Source organism: Dermacentor andersoni, chromosome 1, assembly GCF_023375885.2.
Source record: "Dermacentor andersoni chromosome 1, qqDerAnde1_hic_scaffold, whole genome shotgun sequence".
Classification (NCBI taxonomy): Eukaryota; Metazoa; Arthropoda; class Arachnida; order Ixodida; family Ixodidae; genus Dermacentor; species Dermacentor andersoni.
In genome coordinates this window covers 121,558,895-121,571,693 of record NC_092814.1, presented here as the reverse complement: position 1 = coordinate 121,571,693, position 12,799 = coordinate 121,558,895, and the positions used below count along the sequence as shown (strand labels likewise).

The 12,799-nt window shown below is 47.2% G+C and overlaps 1 long non-coding RNA gene across 1 annotated transcript; it reads left to right on the top strand.

Annotated features, from left to right (window-relative positions):
• Window positions 1–4,178: 4,178 nt before the first annotated feature.
• Window positions 4,179–5,654, top strand: LOC140216554 (uncharacterized). The gene is made up of 2 exons (XR_011893194.1): window positions 4,179–4,267; window positions 4,402–5,654. It is a non-coding gene; the product is annotated as an uncharacterized lncRNA (long non-coding RNA).
• Window positions 5,655–12,799: the final 7,145 nt, after the last annotated feature.

Below are 12,799 nucleotides of genomic sequence, written 5' to 3'. Positions count from 1 at the left end.
ACCATATATACTGTACTGGTATCTACACTCTTCTTTCAGATTCAAACTTACGCACTTTCTTCCCTTTATTTACGAACTTTTATTTTTTTTTATCCTGTACAGTAATATTCTGATTGGCACAGTCCGCCAGCTTACCTTGTGCCCGCCATACCCCAAGCGCAAAGCTGTCATAGGTGAGCTGTAGTACAGTGCGCATCAGCCTTGTTATAATGAACTAGAAGGCCTTCTAGTTGACTGTACCCTTATGCAGAGCGCGCGAACGGCGGCCGCCGGGGTTCTCCGGAGACAGCCAGCGACGTCTAACTGTAGTTGCTGGGCTCCTGATAAGAAGTGCCTGGGCACGCAGCGGCCGACGCATCCAATCTCGGGGCCCAGCCACTACCGTTAGACGTCGCTGGCTGGCTCCGGAGAGCCCTGGCGGCCGCCGTTTGCGCGCTCTACACAGGGGTGACGCGCGCTGTACACAAGACGCAGTTCATATATGCTAGCTATTTGCTGACAAAGTTCGCGTGCATTGGACAAGACTGCATACCCCACCTCCGCTTTGTCCACTTACCCATTTCTTCCTCAGCATTCCGTGATCGTCGGGATACTCCTAGCCGCCTCGTGATCATGACGCAGGGGAACTATCATTCATTCCCCTGCGTAACCCTGAGCCCGCGATTGCTTGAATGGGGTCCTGGAAAGGATGTTTTACTGAAGAAGACATCGAGAAGCGTTCTTCCTTGTTCTGCATGTTTCGTCATCTGCGGTTTCAACTAATTAGCAGGACGCAGAGTTTGGTTACCAAGTGGATCAGAATCTGCCGTCAGCGTTTTGAGAAGATAAACAACGAGGTGTAATAACGGTACTGGTACTCTGTCATGTGTTAAAACAATCAACTGCTTTTAAAAATACACGTAGCCGCAACACTGTACGCATCGACTGGCGCCGTCGGTACTCTGCGCCTTTCTTCCTTTCTTCTCTTTTCATTCAGTTTTTGCTCTCACTGAACCGCCGTGAACAAAAAATAAAGCCAGGGAAGAGAGTTTCCCCATTGCTCCCACGAGAATTTCGGCAACTTTTGATGTCCGCCGAGCGCGGTGAATATCTGCCCCTGCACAATGGCCTGCGGTAGCATGTGGCGCGCGTACCCCCCTACCCCCCCCCCCCCCCAAAAAAAAAAAATGCACAAGGGCACTCTGCCTATCGCGTGCTCCACGGAAAGTGTTGCCATTACTATAGGCAGGATTTCTGGACAAGCACGCGCGGAAAACGCCGTTCAACAGCCGGAGCACGTTCTCTTGGATGAAGCGTTCCGTAAAGGACCAGCCTATTTTGCGCCTTCAATACATCCATGAAATGATATATTTAGGAGATCTTGGGCTCTATAACGTAAAACTATGCCAATATGTTTTTATTCCAATCTCCTGACGTCAAATTTACGTAACCGCCGAGGCAAGCATCCGGCAGTGACCCGCAGCGTCGCCTGAACAGCCTAATCAAACGCTCTACTCGTTTATATATAGGAGGTCACTTTAGTTTGCTTTCAAAACGAATAACATTGCCTACATTTAGCGGTTTTTCTTATGTAATTGGCTGACAAGAGGCGAGGAGCACGCTCAAGTGAAGAGGATTTCGATGAGGCCGAGCCAGCGCACTGAAAATAGATAACCGGTTGAAGAGGGTAATGCCGGCGTCTGCCATTAGTCCGCTTTCTCTACTTAGCTTGCGGTGGCTGGTCGAAAATCGCGGCGGCGTGCAACGGAAGGTTAAAAATGCCGCTAAAACGGATTTTCAGCAAGGAAGAGTTGACAGGACGAGGTCGTAAGCGTGCCGAAAGTGGTCGAAAACGTTACACGGCGACGCAAAAAGCTTTATTATACGGTAATAAACCCATGCTCTCCGGCAGGTGAGAGTTGCCAGTTCCTGAACTATCGGCGGCAGCCATCTTCTATTCATATTGGAACGTGGCAGCCTGCGGCTATTCAGAAGAAAATTCAGTTTTGTTCGGCAAAGCGACGTGTTCGGCAACGCGTACACGTCACTTTGAAGCGATGAGTTTTCGCGGTTTTGTGACGTCGCGTGACAGACAGGTAAAGTGGGTGCAGCTTGAAACCTTTTGACTAATAGCAGAGTGTTAATGGCGAAAAGGCGTCAAAAATATTGATTTTTCTTTTGTTCAGTCGAATCATGCATAGTCAGTGTGTACACGTCATGTCAGATTGGGAGCTATAGCAGTTTTCGTGCACGTCGCATGACAGACAGGCGAAGTGGGGTGGTCCAAAATTTTTTTTTTTAACCAATCGCGGAGGTCTGATTGCAGAATTAGAATAGAAAAGTTTGGAATAGCTTTACGTTATAGCGCTCCTTTATGCAATAATTTCACGCACGCAGCGAGACCACCCGGGAACGCCCTGTGCTGACAGAACGCCAGGATCCTCCTCTGTCGCGCAACGGAAGAGTGTCGGCCATGAGCGCGACATTTTAAATCCGTGACCGCGCGACCATGCGCGGGGTCGCCACACGGCAGCGGCGTCAGGTTCACGTAGAATATCTCTTCTATATTATTTCCTGGCATCTTTGATAATCTTATCCTGCAGCCCTCGTTCACCTAATGTTCTCTAATCATTTTCAGGTGCCCACGTAAAGCCGCATCACTTTCTATTATACCCCCGCCATTCTATCTTCTTTATTTTTTCCACCCTTTTCTTCTCGGGGATCCGCTGGCGCCTGCAGTTCCCCCCTCCCGGCGACATGGTCGTGATACTCTGTGTTCTCGATCCGCGCCAGCCATTCAAGACGAGGGAACTTTCACCATCATACAACTCGAAAGTGAAATCGCGCCACCTTTATGGGCAGCAGGAAAGTCCTTTGTTTGTCGTTTATATGGCTAAATGATGGTACTTCACGAATATATAGATAGTTAATTGATTTGTTCAAAGAATTCAATAAGAATTATTGTGCAAGGAAACCGAACTGTGCGCGAAACGAAAGCATGATCGGGCATTAGTCGGTCATTCCATGTGCAGACTTAGTGTGTCCAACAATAGATTCGTTTCTTTATCGATTTTGTGACGGACATGGACTTTCTGTTATGCGTATGCTATAATTTCCTTTCTTTTTGACACAAGGGTGAAATCATTCAGGAAAATGTAAAGAGGTGCAACCGAAAGGTAATCTGCACGACTGTCAAAGGACTACATTTCGCGACTCCCACGACGTTTCAGAGCGTTAATGCGGCAGTCGGGGTTGAGTTTGCGTCGGCAGCACGAGGTGGGACCAGGTGGTGCGGGCTCAGAGCATGTAGTAATACAGCGCCCGCCATTCTCGACCCTTCTCTCCTGCGCTAAATGACAAGCACGTATACGTACCACGGTGGTGCCATCCATGTTGGGCTTTTTTCTCGCCGATATGCTTGTGAACGCGATCTACTCATCCATATACTAGGAGGCGGGTCAATGAGTGGCTGTCGTTTTGCACGAAGTGAAAAGATCCCGAAGCAACAGAATCGACGAAGTAATTCGAAGCGGAATGCAGGAAGCCGGAAGTAGCGTCACCGGTCATAGCGGCATCCTCAGGAAAGTTCTGTCTCGTCAACTTCGCGTGGGACATTGACCTTCCAGCCCCTATTTCAGGCGTATGTCTGATCCCCCTGAGTGGCGGCGCTGCACTGAATCCCTTCGACACATTTCTCTCCTTTCATCCACCTCTCCCGCATTGCGGTTGAGGTGTCCGCCTTGGCGTTACAGTTACTGCGCTTTATCTCGCTCACTCTTTTCCTTCGAAGCCACAGCGATCACTGACAAAACATCAATTAATTCGCACTTGACGACAGTATTTTCCTTCGGCAGGTCTTAATGATATAGTACCACTAAACGGAAACTCTTTGGCTCCTTACTGCTCACGCAAATAACTGCAGTCAGCCGCTGACGGCGGTTGGGACCTCTACGAATGCTGCAGGTGAACAGCTCAAGACAGACTGCCGACTGGTTTCGGAGATAAACTTCTGAGAAGCGAGAACAGAACGTCGTAGGAGTACCAGGACCAGGTTACTTTCCAAGACAATATATATCCAAGCAGAACGAATCGTTATGCATATGTTGCGCTTTACCCTTTGCGAGAGTTCCAGGGTATGGTTGCAGATGGCGCGCATGGTCAGCGGGTTGCAGAAAAAGGAACCGCCGGAGGATATAGTACGGCGCCGTTGCCTACGCGCAGAGCGTGAAGAGGGACCCTCCGTGTCTTGCGAGGGCCAATATCGATTTCTTTGCGGGCGAATGGCAAGGTGAGCGCGATTCACAGACAATGCGCCAGGCAGTGGGAGCTGTGTTTGCATGAGCAGCTCTCCAACCGCGGCTGGCCCATTTGAGAAAGAACAAACAATGCGTCGCATAAGCTCACCTTTTTTTCTATTCACAGGCACATACAAGATCCAGGCGCGTCGCCACGGCAATAAGAAACCACTTAAGAACGCTGTGATTCCGGTTCCCACGGCAATGCAAGCATCAAGTACACCGCAGCTTCTCTCAAGAGACGGCAACAGGCCAAAGCAAAAATAACGAGGCGAACACACTTTTTTTTATGTAACACTCTTTATTAAACATGTACGCTTGTGCGCAAACGTAAAATAGCTTAAAAAAGGACAAAAACATGACAATTCATTCCTTACTTTTTCATACAAGTCGATGCAGGTCAAGCAACTAATCAACTGCTCTTTCTTGGGTACATGGACCACATAGCATTTTCCAGACACCAGCAGGGCTCTTGCCACCCCCCCCCCCCCCCTCTATTCAAGCTATGAGATCGTGTTTTTAACTGCATGCTTGTTTAAGAGAAAATGTTACTGGTGGTCACGGGTTCGACCCGCGGGCTCGCTTTCGTGCGCATCATTGTCGCGTCCCTCTCTATAGGTTACAGTCCCGTACACCTCTCAGGTGGTAAACGAGAGCACTCGCGTTCCGACGGCTGCAAATGTCGCGGGGTCAGCCACGCAGGGACCCACCTGTCGCAGAAAGAGCTCAAATGGAAGACCTTTGTGTTACATGACGTCCACGGAAGACAAACGCATCTCAGGTCGTATCCATGTACGCGCCACGCCACACAGACAAAGCGTATACTTGCTGCGTTGAGTGTCAGACGCGCGGCTTATCAAGTATACAGCCTATCACAAAAAAGCCAAGGCCAGTCGGCCGTGTTATCGGCAATGGGCATGCTGGCCTTTTGGTGCGATCGCGTGTGCGTAACTGTAGCAGCCGGGAAGGGGGGGGGGGGGGGGGGGAGGTTGAAGTATTCAGCTTCATTAGCCTCTGATCCTGAATTCTACCAGACGGAAGCCTGAACTTATGGGCAACATCATCGGATAAAAGGCTCACATTTAATGAAGTCACAGATTAATGCAGAAAGTGGAGAACAAAGAACGTTATCTTGGATTACGCTTTGTTTTACGATTATATGACATTCAAGTGGAAGCTATACAGCTGGCTTCACGCAATCGGAAGAGCGATCATGCGCTTATGTCACGCGAAGTGTACTTCCTAATGTGTGCGCCATCTGCTAAGTCTGTAGCGCGGTATCGAGAGCCAGAGCATGCTTATAATGTATAGTTCCCACTTCAGTACCACATCAATCCGACGTCGGCGTGCCGCGTCGGACATCGCTTCGACAAAAAAGAATTTCCAACCACGCATACCCAACCACGCAGGCCCATTCATATTTAAATCAGCGCCAAAAAACACGGACAAGGGAGGACACAGGACGAGCGCTGACTGCCAACAACCTCAGTCAGCGCTCGTCCTGTGTCCTCCCTTGTCCGTGTTTTTGGCGCTGTTTTAAATACGAATGATCCGTACCAACTAGCTCACACCCATACCCTTCTGAGTCACGCAGGCCCCCATGTGGCGCAAGGAAATTACTGAACTCATTGAATTTCTCAAGGTAAAATACGTATAAAAATCGTAAAGTACGACTTACACACAACCTACAGAGATGATAGCGTCGGATAGTTATTTGAATATACGAGAAAACATAATTCTGTTACGCGGAAACTCAAACACAAACCCCTTTTAACGCGATAGCGTTTTCCAGCTGCCGTTTGAGGTCTGTCTGAATAGAAGCGGCGCGGCACCCTCGGCTCTTTGCACACCATTTAAAAAAAAAAAAAAAAAAGAAAAAAAAAAACACCCACACACACGAAGCTCGCCTTCGTGCATAGCGTTCGCCGCTAGCGTTCCTCGGTGAACATTACGGTTACATTGCATTACGGTGAACATTACGTTCTGACACGGACAAGAAGAGACGACGACACACGCTGTTGCCGTCTGGTATCGTCGTCGACATGCCTCGCGCGGGGCATGAAAAAAAAAAAAATCATAATAAGCTGCAGTTGTTGGGAGGCGCGAGAAGCACTCAGGGATCTTTGAATGCTACCGCGTTTCACTCTTAAAGGCGAAGCTTAAGCGTCCTTCCATTTTTTTTTTCGTGCCTAGAGAGCTAATTAGCCAAGATCGATCGAATAAAATAAACATAAAAGGAAAATCCCTGTGATAAGAAACACGCGAGAAAAAAAAAAAAATTGTTCGCGGAATGCGTCTACAGTAACGTTGTTTGCTGGGCGAATTGGTTCATATTAGCGGGTGAAAGAAACCACTGGAAGAAAACGCGAAGACAAGGAAGGACTACACAGAAGCGCTGGCTTGTCACATGTAGTTCTTTGTCTTCGTGTTTTTTTCCGCTGGTTTCTTTCACCCGCGCCTACATTATTTCTTCACGTGCGGTCGAGTTTACTCGTCAGTTGAAACGGTCGTTATATTACCAATATTACCGCTTGCGTGAGCACAACTTGTTGATAAGCAACGAAATTGGGTTAATTTTTGTAAAATTTAGGATCTTTAAATCTACACCGGCATAGGCGTTTTTTTTTCGGCACCTTCTCGGCCGTCTCATGAGGTCACCTCATGCCAGCCAGCTGCAGAGTCACTGGATTTGATATTTGAGATTGATTTGAGATTGATTTGAGACTGATTTATTTACCACACACTAAGTACAAAAGAAAATTGCACATGAAATATGGTTGAGAAAGTGGGAAAAAAGCTACATACATGTAGCTTGACTGGCCCCACCTCCCTAGTACCGAGCAGCGGACACTTTAGCAGACATACATAAAACATGCACACAAAAACTAACAGCAGCAATATTTATTAAGTAATACATATAGGATAGAAACTACTGCATTGTGTAACCAAATCAACTAAAACACCAAATGATAACAAGCATTATGCAAAAAGCGCATACAAGTCATTTCTCGAAAGTACACGCAAGTTCACTAACGTCAGATGGAATTTATTTAAAACCTGTGGCACGCTAAACTGCATCATCTGAAAACCATAGTTGGTACGAGATCTTGGTACATGCCAAAGTTCTGTGCGCCTCAAGGAGCGCAAAGAAGCGTTATATTGCAAGTTTGAGTATTTTGCAAGTGTTATCTGATTGTGTGTATTCTTGCGTATTTCGCATTTAAAGGCAGGCAGTAGCTTAAGTTCATATAACTTGTCTAATTTTAAGATTTTGAGTTTAGTAAACAACAGAGATGTGTACGCATCATACGGCTGCTTGGAAATCGCTCGTAGAGCATTTTTCTGCATTATAATAAGCTTATACAGAACTTTATTAGTGCTATTTCCCCATGAGAGGAAAACGTTACTTGATAAAACGTGAAGGAAAGCGTTCGCGTAAATTTATAACGTTCCTGCATTCACAAATGGATATGGCACTGTTCCAAAGCACTTGTCTTTCAATCTGTAGGATAATAAACGTTATGACGGAAAATAACCGCCCCTACTCAGCTGGCCAGGGGGACCACTGCAACCATTATGCGCCTCCGAAAGTTGGGCAAGGTGGTTCATGGTTAGAATGGCGAGAGCAGCGCGAACAAGTAGACAGATGGGGCGGAGATCTGAGTCCGTATTCACGAAAAATGTCTGACGCTATATTTCTTCCTCAGAGAAAATTTCAGCCGATCTCAATGCTGGACATATAGCGAAGGCGGCAGGTCAATGGCAAAGAGCACTTGAACGAATAGTTTTGCTAATTCGACCCCTGGGCCCTTTCTCTGTCTGCGTATTTTTCTCGCTGCTTTCGCCATCCCAACCTATCCGGTGAAGAAACAAGACAGACATGCCGCATACTATCTGGTCTGCTGACGGCGCAAGATTATCTTACTCATTTATCGAAACGTATCTTAACCGGATGCACGATGCGGTTGGTCGCACCTCCAGTATATGTATTATAAGGCGACAATCAAGAATGAATTAATGTGCAAATACACCGGACAGTTAAAAAAGCCGCACGCGGTCACAAAAGTTTCCATGATGAGATATGAACAATTTTGAGATGACACTTCCAAAACGAGACTGTACTGATGAATCGCAAAGTCGTGTTCAGCCAAACATATAATAAAGTGGTAACAATAAAGGCTTTGCGTTGCATATGTGCGATGGACATGACCTAGTTAAGCACACAAAGGCAGCAGTAAAATGACAAATATTTGAACGTGCGGAGCTTCGTATGTCTTCCCACGTGTCTAGAATAGATTCTTTTAAATAATGCGCGTTGCTGACGAAGTCATAAAAACACAAAGAATAAGAGCTCACGAATTTTGTGTTCTAGAGATGTCCCGGGGGTAGATACTTTCTAAAAACGCTGTATATACTGCACCACAAACGTTTCTCCTGATGGTACAGACAACCCATGAACTAACATCCTTCTGTAACACCTTTACATACACAGGAGACATCTTCAACGCCAATAGTCGGCGTCTTAAAGCAAGCAATATGTTATTTAATGTCACCGCTGTTACGCCTCAACAAGGGCATTGCTTAGATGTTTACCACTGGCAACGCCCCCTCCTCCTCTCCCCTTTCATCAGCGCCTATCCAGAAGTCGACGCAGCGTTGACGTCGACTGTTGACGAGTCAACAGACCCCTCTGTCTGAAATTGACAACCTGAACTAATGATGGAAAGGGCCAACGTCGAATGCTACCGTTGGAACGGCTTCGACCTTGAATTCCCAGACTGCTGCGCGCTTGCGCCGTATGCGGGGGAAAAGGTGCAACAGAGGAGGCGGAGTTCGGCAGAACAGTGCGATATCACGGGTGGGATAATGCGACCGATTCGACGATTGTGATTGGCCGCGATACAGTCATCAGATTCCCTCGTGTAGTCATCTAGGGAAGACGACGGTATTAAAAGCGGATACCTTTTGGTGCCGTGAGGTGAGGCTGGCGTGTCCTGATGTGAACACAGACGTTTAATATGCTCCTGCATGGAGTGGGCTTCCGTAGCTGGAACCAGTGCAAATAATGTAAAATAACCCTTTTTCCTTCATTCCTAGTTTCCTACCACCGGATGCACTCGTCAATGAGCTTGGTGGATTCCTGGCCCAAACGCCACCTCGAGCCGCAACCCCGCTAATACCAACTGGTTTTGTCACGTTTAGTCACGGCAGACCTATACGGTATCTTCCGTCGCGGATGCCGCAAGCGTTGTGCACGAGGCGGACATGCGAGCTGTTCTCCACGGCATATTGACGCGTGTACTTATCTTTATCGGGCGACCACGTTTCGCCGCCTAACAAATGTAATCGCACAGCGCGGGATGCGCCTGCATGTATCCGAAGTTTCTGGAAAGTTATCGATGCTTCTATCCGGCTGTCTGTTGTCGCCGAGCCATGTGTTATCTGATTTCATCGCGTGACGCGAATAGTGTAGAACTTTGTGGAAGGCACGCGGGTCCGAACGATTAGTCTGGAACATTCGACGGCTGCTGTATAAAAGCCGACGCGCTTGACCCGCTGATCAGATTTTCGACGATCGCCGACTGTGTTCGCCGCTATCGTTGTGCTTTAAGTGTAGCCTGTTTTGTGGGCACAGGTTCGCCCAATAAAAGCTAGTTTTGTCTTTCACAGTACTGCTACTGTGTTCTTCAACGTCACTACCACGTGACAATATAAGGAATGCCATCCTGAGTTTCCATGGAAGTCTCCTTCAAAAGGCCGACCCCAATGCTGCTTGGCTTCGATGGTCTGACGAGAACCGGCCAACTCTACAAGACATGGCCGATGATTCGAGAGGACCAAGCAGGTGGATTCACTAACGTGTTCTACACAGAGGTGACAACAGATGTGAACACATGACCAACATTCCTGCGTGAGGCGTTCACGTGCCGCACCGTGTCCGCAGGCCACATTGCACAAGAATGAATAGAGAAGTTGAGTACGTTTTGAAACACTCGCACATTAGCCACGACCATGTGTATACTTACTCCTGCGAGTCCATGACTTGCAGGAGCGCTTGTGCTTGTCCCTTCCTGTGTCCGTGTGAAAAAGTTTCCGCGCTAAAACATATATCAATAGATAGTTTTAGATTAGGGGACGCAAGCGGCTTGCGTCCCCTAATCTAAAACTCTCTAATGATGTCGCACCAGCAAGGCAAGTAGTCGATCCTTGCCAATCCATGACTTGTAGCATTGCAGCCTGTTTTGGTTGGCGGTACACCTTCCACTGAAAAGACACCGTCGCGGCATATTTTGACAGGTTTTCGGCGAATTTGTCTCGCATACGCCACCTTGTATATCAGCCGCCAAACTATGGTGTCGGGGCATAGCCCCATACCAAGTGCACATACTGGGCACGGCTGAGAGCTCACCAAACAGAACTCCAACCTAATACTTCCTATTCTGTCGGAAAGCGGGACCACTCTGCCTACCGAACGTCAAGCATAGTTATGGCCGCAGCTAGTGGCGTATAGATTGCGGGTATTTTGTAAGCCGAGACACTCGAGGCATCCACAACAGAGAGAAGCCTACGGACCCACCGCGGTGGCAATGGCGTTCTGCTGCTGATCATGAGGTTGCGGGTATGAACACCGGCCGCGTTCCGATTAGCGCGGAATGCAAAAACGCTAGCATACTTAGATTTGGGTGTACATAAAAGAACCCCAGCTGGTCCAGATTCATCGAGGGCCTTCCATCACGGCGTCCCTCGCAGCCCATGGAGATTCAGTACCCAAGGGAGCAGACTGTAGCTGTCAGATTCACTGGTGTCTACACTTAGCAGATTCGATCGTCGTGCAGCCCGGATAACGGAATCTGTACACAGGGTGTTTAAGCTAAACTTTAACCAGAGTTTAAAAATATGCGAATGCCACGTAGCTGGACAGAACCAAGGTAATGTTGCTTTCTGTCGCTTGGAGATACTCAAATTGCGTTTTCTTTAATCCCACCTAATTAGATAATTAGTCTTAATTAATTAATCAACTTCTCAAATATTATAATTCGATGAAAAGTGTCAATGAGAAAATTGTAGAGCGACACGAGAAGCTCCCGATACAGCGTTTTGTTGCTCAATACGTGCTGCATAAAAGTGTTTTTCCAAGCGTGAAAGAAGCCCACAAATGCACGCAATATTGCCGCGCGACTGGCCACTCGAGGCACATTGCGTGTATTCGCGGGCTTGTTTCGCGCTCGGAAAAACACTTTTATGTAGCACGTATAGATTAACAGAACGCTGTATCGGGAGCTTTTCATGTCGCTCTACAATTTCCTCATTGACACTTTTCACCTAATTAATATATTTGAGAAGCTGGTTAATTACGTTAATTAAGACTAGTTATCTAATTAGGTGGAATGCAGAAAGTAATCCGAGTATCTCCAAGCGACGGCAAACAACCTTACCTTGGTTCTGTCCAGCTATGTGGCATTCGCATATTTTAAAACTCTCGCTATAGAGTAATAGTATAACTGTTGCTATGTTCTTCGCATGCTTAATATACACTATTTCGAGCGCGGGATGTTTAAACAGTTGGTACTTTAATCCCAAATATTTCACGGACAACTAACACCTTTTTGCGCTGGATAAACGGTAAAAACGATACTGTAGCGCTGCAAGAAAGCAGCGAACGTGACAAAAGGCTGCGATGATGTGAAGACTGTGAAAGTTTTCAATAAACAATTTGCTTGCTCAGAAACGTGTCATCGACAGTATCGGATCTGCTGCGCTACTTCAGGCCCCTAAGCTGCAGAGAGATTTGTTTAGGAGGCACTGCTTCGAGCAGTTGCACAATAGGTTACAAGCGTGGGTGTTATTTTTGTCGATAGAGTAGTCGCCACCGACCATCATCGTTGTCACAACTGTAGTCTCAAAGGATGGCGATATATGTATGTTCTATGGTTCAAGGGCCGTGTGTGACCAAATAACGCCAAAGTTAGCAGGCTAAAAGGAACGCCCAACTTTGAATGTGAAAAATATGGGTGGAAGTATTGTTACGCCTTTGGGCGTGTCGGTTGACACGCTACTCGTGGAAGCATGAATCTGTGTTTAGAAGTGCCTTTTGTTACACGTATGCGCGTCGCACAGAAGAACCTGGGCCCGTATTCAGAAAAGCTCTTACGCTGGAGTAGGTCGTAAGAGAAGATACCAGCCATTCTTTATGCTGGTCAATGGCAAAGAGCACTTAAGCATTGCTTTGTGAATTCGGTCCATGTTCTTGGAAGAGTTGGCCAGCCATGCTTTTATGCGATAAGAATTGCGAATGTGTCAGCGAGACTTTGTTTGTAGAGGTTCGGTTAGCGGCAAAATAGTTGCGACATAGGTATAGTCTTGTCGGTATATGATGTTTTCTGCGCAGGCATGTGAAAAGGAATATTTCGCCCGTTTCTCTATCAACAAACAGTTGCCAGCGGGTTCTTATGTTCCTGTTGCTTCTTCTTCTTTTTTGCGATAAAGACTTGCCCTTAAGGCATAATTCCTTATGTGTATGAATT